This window comes from Dipodomys spectabilis, unplaced genomic scaffold, assembly GCF_019054845.1.
Source record: "Dipodomys spectabilis isolate Male_0828 unplaced genomic scaffold, ASM1905484v1 ptg000134l, whole genome shotgun sequence".
NCBI lineage: Eukaryota > Metazoa > Chordata > Mammalia > Rodentia > Heteromyidae > Dipodomys > Dipodomys spectabilis.
In genome coordinates, this window is record NW_024870811.1 from 1,058,873 (window position 1) to 1,074,114 (window position 15,242).

The window sequence follows — 15,242 nt, forward strand, 5'->3', positions numbered from 1 at the left end:
CTGCCTCATTGTTGGAACAGGCAGAGAAAAAGCCACACTCCTGTACAGCTCTGTAACAAACAATTCATGTGGGGCAATTAGTGAGGATATGTGTGGGCAGGCTCTGAAGGTCAGGAGAAAAAGGCCTCTTATTACCCCAATGTTGGGTCTTCGTCCATCCCACAAAAGACGGAAGGGGTCCTAGGAAAGGTAAGTGTGGCGCTTGCCCATTCCCCAACCTCCCTCAGACCAGGAGACAATCAGACACAGCGGGGAGCCAAATCAAGCAGGTAGAAAAACTCTTTTATTCCATCCTGTAATGTTTTCAGAGTGTCTGCTTTGAGTTCAAGGTCTTTGATCCATTTGGATTTGATTCTGGTGCAGGGTGATATATAAGGATCTAGCTTTAGTTTTCTACAAGTAGTTAACCAATTTTGCCAGCACCATTTACTGAAGAGGCTGTCTTTCTTCCATTCTATTGTTTTAGCTCCCTTATCGAAGATTAGTTGGCTATAGGTCTGTAGGTTCATTTATGGGTTTCAATTCTATTCCATTGGTCCTGATATCTGTTCTTATGCCAGTACCAAGCTGTTTTGATTACTATGGCTTTATAGTAGAGTTAGAAATTTGGTATTGATATTCCTCCAGGAGTGTTCTTTCTGTTGAGGAGCGTTTTTGCTATTTGGGGTGTTTTATGTTCCATATAAATTTTTGGATTGCCTCTTCTATTTCCTTGAAGAATGAGGTTGGAATTTTGAGAGGTATTGCGATGAATTTGTAGATAGCCTTGGGAAGTATTGCCATTTCCACGATGTTAATCTTTCCAATCCAGGAGCATGGGAGGATTTGGCTATTTTCTAAGTTTTTTTTCAAGATTTTAAAGTTTTCATCATAGAGGTCCTTCACTTTTTGGTTAAGTTAATTCCTAGGTATTTTATTTTTTGTGGGGCTATTACAAATGGAGTTGCTTTCCTAATTTCAGCCACACTTTTCTAATTGTTGACATACAGAAAAGCCATTGATTTTGGGGGGTTAATTTTATACCCTGCTACTTTGCCAAAGTTTTGAATCAGCTTGAGTAATTTGGGAGTGGAGTCTATGGGATTCTTTAAATACAAGATCATGTCATCTGCAAAGAGGGTTTTCTGAATAGAGACCGGAAACACAACAAATCAAAGAAAGTTTGGACAAATGGGATTGCATGAAGTTGCAGAGCTTCTGCATGGCAAAGGACATAGCTAGCAAGATCAACAGAAAGCCCACGGATTGGGAGAAGATCTTCACTAGCCATACAACAGAAAACGGTCTCATACCTAAAATAAACTTGGAACTCAAAAAATTAAATCCCCCAACATCAAATCTTCAAAGAAACAACTGCCCAATAAATAAGTGGGCTAAAGACTTGAAGAGAAACTTCTCTGAAGAAGAAAGAAGGATGGCCAATAGACACATGAAGAAATGCTCAACATCCCTAGCCATAAAAGAAATGCAAGTCAAAACAACATTGAGATACCACCTCACTCCAGTTAGAATGGGAAAAATCAAGAACTCTAACAACAACAGATGCTGGAGGGGATGTGGACAGAAGGGAACCTTACTTCATTGTTGGTGGGAATGTAAACTTGTTCAACGACTTTGGAAAGCAGTATGGAGGTTCCTCAAAAGACTTCACATAGAGCTCCCATATGACCCAGCAATCCCACTTTTGGGCATTTACCCAAATGTTTACAAACAAGACCACACTAAAGCTACCAGCACAACTATGTTTATTGCAGCATTATTTACCATAGCTAAGATATGGAACCAACCCAGATGCCCCTCAGTAGATGAATAGATCAAGAAAATGTGGTATATATACACAATGGAATTCTATGCCTCCATCAGAAAGAATGACATTTCCCCATTTGTTAGGAAATGGAAAGGCTTGGAAAAAATTATATTAAGTGAAGTAAGCCAGGCCCAAAGAAACATAGGTCCTATGGTTTCCCTTATTTGCAATATCTAGTATATGTATGAGTCAAGCAGAAAAGGTCAGATAATATGATGTTAGAAAAATGAACCTTTAGATATGTATTTTAATGTTTTTTTTCTTTCATGCATTTGTTTCTAATGCATTTATAAGATTATCTCTTTGTTGCTTTGTATTTCCCTCCCCCACAGTATAACCCCTGTTTTCACTATATTTGATGTCAGTATAACTTGTGGAGGAGATGGGGAAAAACAAGTCGTTTAAGGTTACAGGTGGACCTGTTGCAACAATGAGAAGTACAAGTTGTCATGTCGAAAACGAGCTTTATAACGTTGGTGCGGGGGGGGGGGGGGGAGGGGGGAGATTGGGGCGGAGGCTAGGAAGGGATGTGAAGGGTAAACAAAGAGGTGGCTGCAATGCTTGATAAGAAATGTACGCATTATGTTGCCGATGTAATTGTAACCCCTCTGTACAGTATGTTCACAAAAAAATTAAATTAAATTAAACAAAAAAGAAAAAACTCTTTTATTAACAGAGAGCAGCCCTTTTTAAAGCCAAAAAGGGCGGGTGGCATGGCAAGGGTGGAATACGAACCAATCACTGTCAAGGTCACCCCCTATCATTAACCTGAGCCTTCACGGGCTGGTTAGGCACTGATCGGAAGATCAATTGGGCTCTGCCCAATCTACTCTCTCTCAGCGCCATCTTGGCTGCCCACGTGCTCTACAGTAAATTTGGCTCTGCTCACTCTACTCTTTCCCAGTGCCATCTTTGCTGCCCATGTGCTCTACAGTAAATTAGGCTCTGTCCACTCAACCCCCTCTCAGCGTCATCTTTGCTGTCCATGTGCTCTACACCACAAGCTATCTTTCCTCCCAGTGCTCTGTTTTGACAGGAAATCTTCATTTGTGCCATCTCCCGTGGCAAGCAATGTTCTCTGCACTCATCCTGTCTTTGTAAGCCTATGTTTCAGTGTTGAAACAAACTGCTACCACTAATTCAAGAGTCCTTCATTATTGGCAACAGTGCCTCCGTGTGTGTGTGTGTGTGTGTGTGTGTGTGTATGTGTGCATACACCAGCCACTTTGAGTTTTTCTCCTGTACAAGGACAGCACTCTACCAATTGAGCCACACAGCCACTTCAGGCTTGTTTTCCCCTTGGGATGTGGTACTGTGACTTTAACCCTGGGTGAAACCCAGGGTGAAACACATGCAAAGCAGTCTACCTCTAAGATTTTTTCCCAGTACTCCACTTCTGGTTTCTTTCTTTCTTTTCTTGTAAGTTGGAGGAGTTGAAGTCTCGGCCTGGGTGCTGCCTCTGACCTCTTCAGCTCATGTGTAGTGCTCTACCACTTGAGCTACAGCACCCCTTTAGGCTTTCTGGTAGTTTATTGGAAATAACCATCTCAAGGAATTGCCTGCCCAGGCTGGCTTCGGACCATGATCTGGGATAATTTTGAACCAAGATCTTCAGCATCCTGAGCAGGCAGGATGATAGACCTTAGCTAAAGACACCTAAGCCTTGACACTTTCCTGCAAAGATGTCCTAGGCTCCACATGGTAGAACGTTAGCCATGAGCCCAAGAAGAAAGTCAGCAACTAGGCTCTGAGTTCAAGGTTCATGATGGAGAAAATTAACCAAAACAATTTTCTGCAGGAGACAAGTCACTAGAGCTCGGTGTACACATAAATTAGGCCCTGCCTTGGGGACATATATGAGCCTCTGCACAATTATCTTACTTCTGTAGCTCTTATAAGGACCAGATGAACCAATAAAACTCACGAAGGACTCAGTATATAGGACCCTGTGAAGGATTCAGCACACAGTACCCCATGAACGACCTAGCACCCCTGGAAGGACTCATCACATAGCTGTATCCCACAAACTGTCATTAGAATTAGGGTGCTTTCATCAGTATCACCATTCTTTCAGATACATGTCACAAACCACACAAGTTCACATCTAACGGTTTAGAAAGGTCTTTTTTGTGGATAGGGTCATCAGCCTCGGGGATTGCACTTATAGTTTGGAGGTACTGTCCTGAGATCTTTTCCTCAAGCCTACATCTCTACCACTTTGAGGCACAGCTTATAGTCTGGCAGACTTCCTGCCAGGGCTGAGTTTTCAACCTACCAGTGTCTGATCTCATCCCCCGAGCAGCTAAGGGTGAGCCAGCAGTGTCTGGTTCCATGGTGCTGGGTTGCAGCTGTTAACCTCTGGCTAAGTCAGGTTAGATGCCAACCATCAGCTTCAGACTCCCAGCTTGCTCTGTGATGAGGTATTTGCAGTGTTATCCTTATATAGTTGCAGTCAGAACAGTCTATCTTTTTTTTATGCCATTCCTGGGTCTTGAGTAAGAGTCTAGACACAGTCCCTAAGCTTTTATGCTAAGCTAGTGCTCGGCTGTTTGAGTAACAGCATGACTTCTGGATGTTTCTGTGCACACAGTAGAGAGGAATAAAACCCAGGGCTTTGTATGTACTAGGCAAGCACTCTACCACTGAGCCCCAGGAATGACAAATGTAGAAACAGATATATCTATATATATCTATATATATATATATATGCATGTATGTATAAAACAAGACAAGGATATCTGTATATTATTTGATTTTATATACTATATTACTACCACTTATCGATAAATTATTCCTTCCTTTATTTAAGAATGGTGGTTGAATACATAACAAAGTATTAATTGAAAATTATAATTATTGTGCATAATTTTATAATAGAATCATACACTACTAATGTAATTGTTACTTTACAACATTCCATTCGTATGGATGTATATCGGAATGTATTTCTTAGGATCTCCCACCATTCGTAGGTGGCAGTCCAGAGATTCGCACCCTGGGCCTAGGTTGCTGGTTTTGGCTATGGCTTCCATACTTCCAAACTTCAGCAGTACAAGGTCATGTACACTTTCTGGGCCCTGTCATTTAGAAGCAGGATGGTTGCAATGCAAAGGAATAAACTATGTAAAACCGCCTTCTGGAACTTCTCAGTTGTACCCTTCTCCTTTTTCACCCCCACTCTTTGTTCTTCTTTTTTTTTCGGTATTGGGCCCAGAATTCTGAATCTGGGTGCTGTCCATCAACTATTCAGCTCAAGACTATCGCTCTACCACTTGAGCCATAGCACTACCTCCACCTTTTTTCTGCTTATGTGGTGCTGAGGAATCAAACCCAGGGCCTTGTGCATGCAAGCTAATCACTCTATTACTGACCCACCTTCCCAGCACTTCTCCTTTTTTTTTTTTTTCCGAGTCCCAAGATTTGAACTCGGGTATAGGGTCTTAGGATGGGCTGTGGGTCCAGAGGATGCACCCCAGCCTAGGATGATAGAAGTTGAGACAGAGTTGCCACGAGCTGAGTTCAAGCTCCAGGCCTGGTCAAAAAAAATTAAGGCCCTGGCTTGGAATTTGCACCATTTTTCTGGAAGACCTGGAATTTGAACTCAGGGCCTGGGCAATTCTGTGTCACTGTGGGGCAGAAGAAGCTCACTATCATTGAATACAACAATTTCAGCCCAGTCTCCAGGGCCTGAATTCAAGCCCCAGCACTGATAAATAATATTCATATATGAGATCTATTTACATACATGGGTTTATTCCCTATGACATTTATTACCCTTATTTTTTCATGAAAAGGTCAGTGTAGAGAAAAAGCCCTTTGCAAACTGAGCTGCCAGCCAGTTCTGAGGACCTGAGAACAAGCCATAGTAGTGGTTGATAGATATAGATATAGATATAGAGATTGAGATTGATATAGAGATAGATAGATAGATAGATGTGTAGTTGGCTATATATGAGAGAGAGACTATGTGCGGATATTAAATTATATATATTATGAATTATTATTAAATTATACCTCCATTTAATGAAGTATCATGGTTGAATACTTATTGAAGCATTAATGTAAATGTAGTCAGTATTCCTTAATTGGGACTATCACACCGTGGTGCTAGAATGGAAGACATAATCCAATACTTTTTGTGTGGCATTGTATAAGAGAATCATGAATTAACTGCAAATATAATTATTACTTTTATAACACTCCATTAAACATTCACATGAATAGTGAAGATTTTCTCAAGATCTCCCTCCATTTGTAGGAGGCAGTCCTGGCATTCGAACTCCAGGGCCTGGGTAGTTTACTTCAAAATGCAAACCATTATAATGACACTGTGAAGATTTCAGTTTGTCACAATGAAGAAAGACCAAGAAGAAAAGAAAGCCAGGTGTCATTTGTGCCTGCCTGTAATCCTAGCTCTTCATAAGTCTGAGAGGTAGAGAATGCCAGTTTGAATTCAGCCAGGACAAGAAAGTCCACAGCACTGTTATTTCTGTGGGATCCCAGAAATAAAAAAAAATTGCCATGAGTGTGGCTGTAGCTCAAGGACAGAGCGATACCTTTGAGCAAAAGGAGCTCAGGAAATGTGCCTAGGCTCATAATACAACCCCTGAACCTGCCAAAAGAAAAGTAACTCCTTGTCTCCCCATATATGTATGCATGTATTTCTATCGGTGAAGGTCCAGAATCCCTATGATGAAAGGCACCAAGCTAGGAAAATTGCTTTGAATAAAATGATTTGGTAGCACAGACAGTGCTTTCAAGACAGTGCATGTTCCGGGGCTCCCCGATACCAGTGTAGACTGAGGTTTTCTCGACACCAGGGACTGCTGGAGGAAGTCTGCCTCATTGTTGGAACAGGCAGACAAAATCATCACACCTGTACAGCTGTGTAACAAACAACTCCATCTAGGCCAATTAGTGAGCAGGAGTGTGGGTGGGCTCTGAAACCTAGGAGAAAAAATGCCCCTTTGAAACTCAAGCTATCTCTCTCCTCAGTGCTATTTTGACAGGAAGCCTCCATTTGTGCCACCTCCTGTGGAAGGCCAAGTTCCCTGCACTTATCCTGTCTTTGTTAGTCTATGTTCCAGTGTTGAAATAACTTGCTACAATAAATTCAAGGGTCTTTCTGGCAGACAACAAGGAAGCTGAACCTTATAAAATGATTCATGATTGGCAACGGTGCCTTCCTAATTTCTGGAAGCTTGCTAAATCTAAGCACATGTGTAATATCACAATACTTCCTGTCATCTAGAGCTGGTGAAGCTCATCAAGTTTTAAAACCTTTGACCTCTCCTAGTTGGGCCCTGGGTGGCTAGGTTTTGGGGTTGAACACAGGGCCTGGGTGCTGACCATGAGCTCAGAACAGAAGCTCAGTGCTTTACCATTTGGTGTCACAACATCACTTCTGGTATCTGTGTGTGTGTGTGTGTGTGTGTGTGTGTGTGTGTGCACGAATGTGTGTGCATACACTTGTCCTGGAGCTTGAACTCAGGACCTGAACACTGTACCTGAGTTTCTCCTGTACAAAGATAGCACTCTACCACTTTAGCCACAGAGCCACTTCAGGCTTTATTCTAGTGATGTGGTACTAAATAATCAAGCCCAGGTATTCATACAATGAAAGCACTCTACCCTAAGACACATTCCCAGCAATGGACTTCAGGTTTCTTTCTTTATTTTCTTGTAAGTCAGAAGAATTGAAGTCTAGGCCTGGGTGCTGTCCTTGCCCTCTTCAGCTAAATACAAGTGCTCTACCACTTGAGCTACAGCACCCCTGCAGGTTTTTGTTAATTCACTGGAGAGAAGCCTCTCATGGAATTCCATGCCCAGGCTGGCTTTGGAAAGTGATCCTCAGATCTCAGGCTCCTGAGTAGCTAGGATGACGGTGTGAGTTATTGGCACCCAGCTGCCACCTCAAGTTTCTAAGTGGTGAATAGGAGATAATAGTCTCATGGGACCATTTGTGTCTGGGATAGTTTGGAACCGAGGTTGTCAAATACCAGCTTCCTGAGTAGGTAGGATGACAGACCTCAGGTACAGATGCCTAGACTGTAACACTCTGTTGCAAGGGGGTTCTTGGCTCCACATGGTTCAGTGGCTAGGTCCTGAGTTCAAGGTTCATGACCAAGAAAAATAAACCAAAACAATTTTCTGCAGGAGACAACTCAGTAGAGTTAGGTACATACACAATTGGCACTGACATTGGGACATATTTGAGCCTCAAGATTCTCATCTGCACAATCATCTGACTTCTGGAGCCCTTACAAGGACCAAGTGAAAGAATTTACCCCGTGAAGGACTCAGCACACAACACCTCATGAAGGACTCATCACATAGCTGTATCCCACAAGCTGTCAGTGTTAGGGTGCTTTCCTCAGTACCACCATTCTTTCAGAAACACATAACAAACCACATAAAGTTCACATCTAATGATTAAGAGGGATGGGTTTTTGGGGGGAGGTGGAGTCAGCCATGGGAATTTCACTGAAAGTTTGGGAGTACTGTCCTATGATCTTTTGCTCAAGGCTAGAACTCTACCACTGTGTGCCACAGCTCAGAATTTCACCGACTTCCTATCAGGGCTGGGTTTTAAACCCACCAGTGTCAGATCTCAGCCCCCCGAATATCTTGCATGACAAAGGTGATGGAGCCAGCACCATTTGGTTCTGTGGAGCTGTGTTTCAGCCCTTTACCTCTGGCTAAGTCAGGTTAGATGGCAGTTGTCAGCATCAGACTTCTGGCTTGCTCTGTGATGAGGTATTTGCAGTGCAATCGTTATATAGTTGCAGTCAGAACATTCTATCTTTTTTTGGTGCCATTCCTGGGTGTTGAGTAAGAGTCTAGACACAGTTCCTAAGCTTTTATGCTCAAAGCTAGTGCTCCGTTGCTTGAGTGACAGCACAACTTCTGGAATTTTCTATGCACATTGTAGTGAGGATTGAACCCAAGGCTTTGTATGTACTAGGCAAGCACTATACCACTGAGCCCCAGTAGTGCCAGTAGTGACAAAAGTATAAACAGATCAATTGTGTAGATTGGTAGATAGATACATAGATAGGTAGATAGAGAGATACATAGATAGATACATAGATAGATGTGTGTGTGTGTATATATATATATATATATATATATATGCATAAAGAGAGAGGGAATGTGAGGATATTAAATTATATACATTATTACCGATTATTAGTTATGAAATTATGCCTTCATTTAATAAAGTATCCTGGTTTTATACTTATAGAAGCATTAATTTAAAAGTATTCAATATCCTTCCATTAGGGGAAATCATACCATGGTGCTACAATGGCAGATATAAATCTAATAATTTTTGCATGGCAATCTAAAATAGAATCATGAATTAACTGCAAATTTAATTATTACTTTTATAACATTCCATTAGCATTCACATGAATAGGAATGAGTTTGTCAGGATATCCTTCCATTTGTGGGTGGCAGTCCTGGCATTCAAACTCCAAGCCTGGGTAGTTTTCTTCGAATGCAAACCATTGGAATAACACCGTGAAGATTTCAGATTGTTATGATTACAAAAAGAAGAAGAAGAAAAGAAAACTAGGACCCAGGGGCTCCTGCCTGTAATCCTAGCTCCTCAGGAGGCTGAGATGTAGAGAATGCCAATTTGAATTCAACCGGGGCAGGAAAGTCCGCGACCCTCTTATTTCTAAGAGATTACAGAAAAAAAAAAAAAAAAAAAAAAAAAAAAACATGAATGGGGCAGTGGCAATACCCTTGAGCAAAAGGAGCTCAGGGACAGGGCTTAGGCTGATAGTACAACACGGAACTGCCCCCCCAAAAGGAGGCAATAACTCCATGTCTCTGTGTATGGATGGATGATGCATGGATGATGGGCATTCAGCAAGTTGCCAATGCCCAGACCCCCAACCTGGGCAAGCTGAGACAAGCCCTGAAGAGTACTAAGTGTGAGCCGGCAGCTTGAACAAAGCATCCTTGTATGCCATTTAATAACTGAAGCTTGATGTTCTGGCTGAGGTGTCCCATTGGGATAATTAGAAGCCGGCCACTGCCTCCAGGGAGAACACAGTTCCTAGACTGTAGGAGTTGTCAAAGTTTCTGGCTCCATATTCTCTATCCCTCTGTAGGCTGTGAGCCTAGACCTCTGGTGCCTGGTCACTATCACTCACTTATCATTCCTCATTGCCTAGTCACAGGCTGCTCCCAAATCTTGGTAAAGAAATGAAATAGTCAGCGATTTCTATGCCGAAAGAGGTATGTCAATAAATCCCACCCTCATAACTCCCGTTAGAAGTGAGCCTTGGGCTGCGAATGTGGCTTAGTTGTAGAGTGCTTGCCTAGCATGCACTAAATCCTCGGTTCGATTCCTCAGTACCACAGAAACAGCAAAAGCCAAAAGTCGCATTGTGGCTTAAGTGATACCCTTTAGCAAACGAAGCTCAGGAACTTGCCCAGACCCTGATTTCAAGCTACAAGACTGGCACAGAAAGATGTGAACCTGGTGAGACATATTTTTTCTGGGACTCAGAGGAAGGCCAAGGTTATATGTAAGAGGTAGGGTAGAAGGCAGGTGCTGGTGGCTCACCCTTGGAAGTTACTCAGGAAGCTGAGATCTAAGGATCCGAATTGCAGGCCAGAAAGTCTATATGAGAACCTTTTCCCCAATTAAACACCCCCAAAGTCAGAAATAGAACTGTAGTTCAAGTAGTAAAGTGCTAGCCTTGAACACAAAAGCTTAGGGATAGGATAGCATCCAGGCCATTAATTCAAACCCAGGAGAGGCACACACACACACACACACACACACACACACACACACACACACACACACACACACACACACACACACCACACACACACACACACACACACACACACACACACACACACCACACACACACACCAAAATAGAGCATTTGCCAGTCAGCCTGCAAAAATTCCATCTCTACCAACTCAATATAACAAAAGAGGTAGAAGGGAAGCAAAGACTTGTTCCAGGAGGTGATATATCCAGTGCCAGGAGTTCTAAGATGTGGATACAGGAAAGAGAGCCTCAGGCAGTAGGTACAGCATGGACAAAGGTCCTAAGGTGTGCTGTAGAGCAGGTGGTGTTGTTGGAATGAAGGCTCTGTGGCTTCAGAAAAGTCTGTTAGGACATTCAAGGCTGGGTCAAGGTTTGTACTTGAGTCACAGGGCAGAGGGTGGGGTCCTAGAATGGGGCCCAGGGGGAAGATTAGCTTGGCTTTACACCAGAGACCCCAGCCATTTCCTGTGGCTGGAAGCCTATTTTTCACAGCTCCTAACCCTCAGGCATCCATTGCATGGAGGAGTCAGGGCAAACGCAGGGAAGAACTCTTGCTTAAGAAAAGCTTCTAGCCCAATGCCACCAGTGGCTCAAACCCTGTAAATCCTAGTTACTCAGGAGACTGAGATAGAGATCGAGGGTCAAGCCAGATCAGGAGAGGAAAGTTAGTGAGACTCTTCTTGCAAATGAACTACCAAAAACCAGAAATGGAGCTGAGGCTCAAGTGGGAGAGTGCTAACCTTGAGGGAAAAAGTTAAGAGACCAGAGACCAGACCCTGAGTTCAAGCCCAGTACTGGCACAGAAAAATAAAGAATAGCTTTCAGGAGCTCCTAGTCCACTCTGGTGAAAGGCCAGATCAGCTGGGCACCTGTGGCTCATACCTGTCCTCCTACCTCCTCAGGAGACTGAGATCTGAGGATCGCAGTTCAATTCCAGCCCAGGCAGGATAGTCCGGGAGACTCTGATATTCAAGGAACCTCCAGAGGACCGGACGTAGTTCTGTAGCTCAAGTGGTAAGCTTAAGAGCTGGGACAGAGCCCAGGTCCAGAGTTCGAGCCCTGTAACCAACACCTGGTCTGCTTGGACCTCACTGTGTGGCTCTAGGCAAAGTAGTTTCCTGTTGGCCCCCTGAGGTTCTCCCAATGTGTAGGTGTTCTACAAGTCTTGAGTGGAGCCTGTTTGGAGGCCATTGCCTACAGAGCGGGCCACAGTAACAGAGAAAGATCGAGCCTTGGGGCATGGAGATCATCAGAATTGCATCTGTCATGGGTGCAATGTGGATCTGAGCAGTAAATCGCCATCTCAGACCAGGATTCTGGGCCAGGAGGGGCAGGAGGTGCAAGATGTCACACCAAGTAATGTCCACTCATTCGGGTATCACAAATGCGTGAATTTGTCAGGCACACCTTGGACAGGTGTTGAGTTGGGCTCATGAAAGCCTTGTAGGCTCAGGAATCCACAGCCAACTGGCTGCTGCTTGTAGCAGTCACTATCCCAGGAATCCCAGGGCTCGGAGTCCTGCTTTCCTCACCAGTGCTTGGGTGCAGATTAAGATCTGCAATCGTGGGCCAACTACAAACGAGCATCCCTAGTGTCCTTCCCTTGGTCCTATGGCCCTATGCACAGATGGAGGAGTAGGTTCTATGGAACTTACAGCCATGGCCGAGACCCCTCAGCCCAAGAAAGACTTAGGGAGAAACCACTTGATTTGGCTTGAGAGTTTACTTTGACTATGCCTCAGGACTGCCCCCAGTTCTAGCTCAGCTCATCAGTACTACCTTCCTCTGTATGTGTGTGTATGTGTGTGTATGTGTGTGTGTTTGTGTGTGTGTGGTGTGTGTTTGTGTGTGGATGAGCAAGTATGCATCTTGGTACTAAGGCTTGAACTCAGGGCCCAGGCTCTGTCCCTCACTTTTTTCATTCAGGGCTAGCTCTCTACCACTTGAGCCACATCTTTTCTTCCAGCTTTCAGGTGGTTCTTGGGAGAGGAGAGTCTCACAGACATTTCTTGCTGCGCTTCCTCTGAATAGCAATCCTCAGATTTCAGACTCCTGAGGAGCTAGGAATATGAGACATGAGCTATTAGCATTTGGCCACACTTACCTTCTTGGCTAAATCAGACTACCTCTCTCCCAGCTAAGCACCAGTCTACAGCCACCACTCCTATCCCAGGCTTCAGACGAAACATAACCTTCTCCCCTGAGGACAAAGAAATGGGATCAGTTTGACCTTTGAGGTTTCCACACAATCAGGGGCTGGTGGGAGCTGTTATGGAGGTCAGAGATCTTGGCCAGGGCAAGTAGACAGCTGTTACAATAGAAGAGAGTATGAAAAGATACCCTTGAAGCTGGATGCCAGTGGCTATAATCCTGGCTACTCAAGGCTGAAACCAGAGGATCAATCAAGATTAAAAGCTAGCCTGGGCAGATTCTTATCTCCAATTAATCACCAAAAAGATGGGAAGTGAGCTACTGTAGTTCATGTGGCACAGCACCAACCTTGTGCAAACAAGCTAAAGGATAGCACCTAGGCTCTGAGTTTAAGCCCCGGGACACACACACACACACACACACACACACACTCACACACACACAACCTTAGCAGGTGCCCGTGGCTCATACCAGCAATCCTAGCTACTCAAGGGGCTGAGCTCTTAGGGTGGCAACATAAAGCCATCCCAGGTAGGAAAATATGTGAGAAACTTCTGTCTACTAAACTACTAAAAAAGATAAAAGGTAAGTTGTGTTTCAAGTGTTAGAGTGTTAGCTTTGAGCAAAGGAAGCTCAGGGACAGTGCTAAGCTCTGAGCTCCAGCTCTAAGATTTTTTAAAGACACCCCCCCCACCCGACTCTGGCCATAAATCCAGATTTTGGTCATCTTAGATCTCATTTCTGATCCTGCCACTTCCACAGCAGAAGTAGCTGGTGTGTGGCCATGGGCTAAGAAGTGAACTTACACAAGTGGGGCATAGCCAGGTCAAGGCTAATGCCCCAGTACATTGAGGTACTGGTACATACCAGTCCCTTATCCCACAGTTACCTGGTCCTGGAATCTAAAGTATGTGCCTCTGTATTCTGGGCATCCGGAATTGTCTAGAAGGACCTGAGAGGCCCAGCTGGGCCCAGAAGATAGACTTGCCTGTGATAAGGTACCTTGACTTTTCTTTGATACTGACTAACACTTCCAAGCAACCTTGGCTTCACCTCCCATGTAGCCCCAGATCATCCTTGCTTGGGCAGCCTTCAGTAAGCTATGAAGGTCGATCTGGCCAGAGCCACTGGAAACCACCCTTTCCCCACTCCACTGCCAGCCAGCTGGGAGTGGGATATGCAGCCAGAGGAAAATGACTGAACAATGCATGACTGACCCTGCCACCCCAGAGGCAGGGGAGAACACATGCCAGCTGACCCTGCTGATTCAGAATCCCCTGGAGGCGGCCAAAGATATGGACAGCCGGACTTGGGCCCCAAAGAAAAGCTGGTATATGCAGGTCTCTGGCAATTTAGGACTCATTGTAGACCCTGATAGGGGGCTGAATGCAAGGTTGCTAGGGAGGAGGGGCACCATCCGAGTTCAGGAAGAGGCAGACAGGCACCCTGGAAGTGGACAGAGATGAGGGAAATACACACACACACACACACACACACACACATACACACACACACACGAGTAAGGCAAGGCCTCAGCAGTCCCTGATCACCTGAACATCCTAACCCCCAGAAAGATGGCTCTACAGTCCTCATATCAAATGTAGACAAAACTCAGAGTCTCTCACACATCTGGAATGGCTCATAACTCAGCACGGCACTTCCTACTGTACTCACTGCTATGAAGAAAAGTCAGCCACCTTATTTTTGGTTGTCGGTCATGGGGTTTGAACTTTGGGCCTGTGTGTAGTCCCTCAGCTCTTCAGCTGAAGGTGTGCGCTCTACCACTGGAGCCATAGCATCACTTCCGATTTTCTGGTGGTTCACTGGAGATAAAGTCTCTCAGACTTTCCTGCCCAACCTGGCTTTGAACTGTCATCCTCAGATCTCAGTCTCCTGAGTAGCTAGGATGTCATTTGTGAGCCACCAGCTGCGCCTGGCTTCAACCACCTTCTTAGACCCAGGGGAAACCCAACTTGTCAGGCCACAAAGCACATGCAACCCTTCACTTCAGACTTTAGCACCAGCATCCAAAACCATTGTTCCTTGGATAGAGAGAATAAAATTGACACTACCCTCCCACCCCTGCTCTCATTCGTCCACTCCTTAGGTAAGATAGGACACAACCTCTTGAGTTCTTGGTAAGGCAATGCACACCCTGCTGTGACTTCGCACTGGGGCAAACCTGGGGAGTTCTTAGAAATGTCTGTACAGTGAGGCCAGCACCTGTTCTTCCAACCACAGCAACCGCACTCCTTCACCATCTCTTGCAAGGGGTGCATTCTTTTTTGTTTTTTGTTTTTTGGTTGAGGGGATTGAAATCATGGCTTGGGTACTGTCCCCAATGATGATTTTTGCTCAAGGACAATGCTCTACCACTTGAGCCATGGCACCACTTTTGGTTGGAGATTGGAGATGAGACTCTCATGGGACTTTCCTGCCTGGGCTGGGAAACAAGATCTTCTGGATCTCAGCCTCCCAAGTAACCAG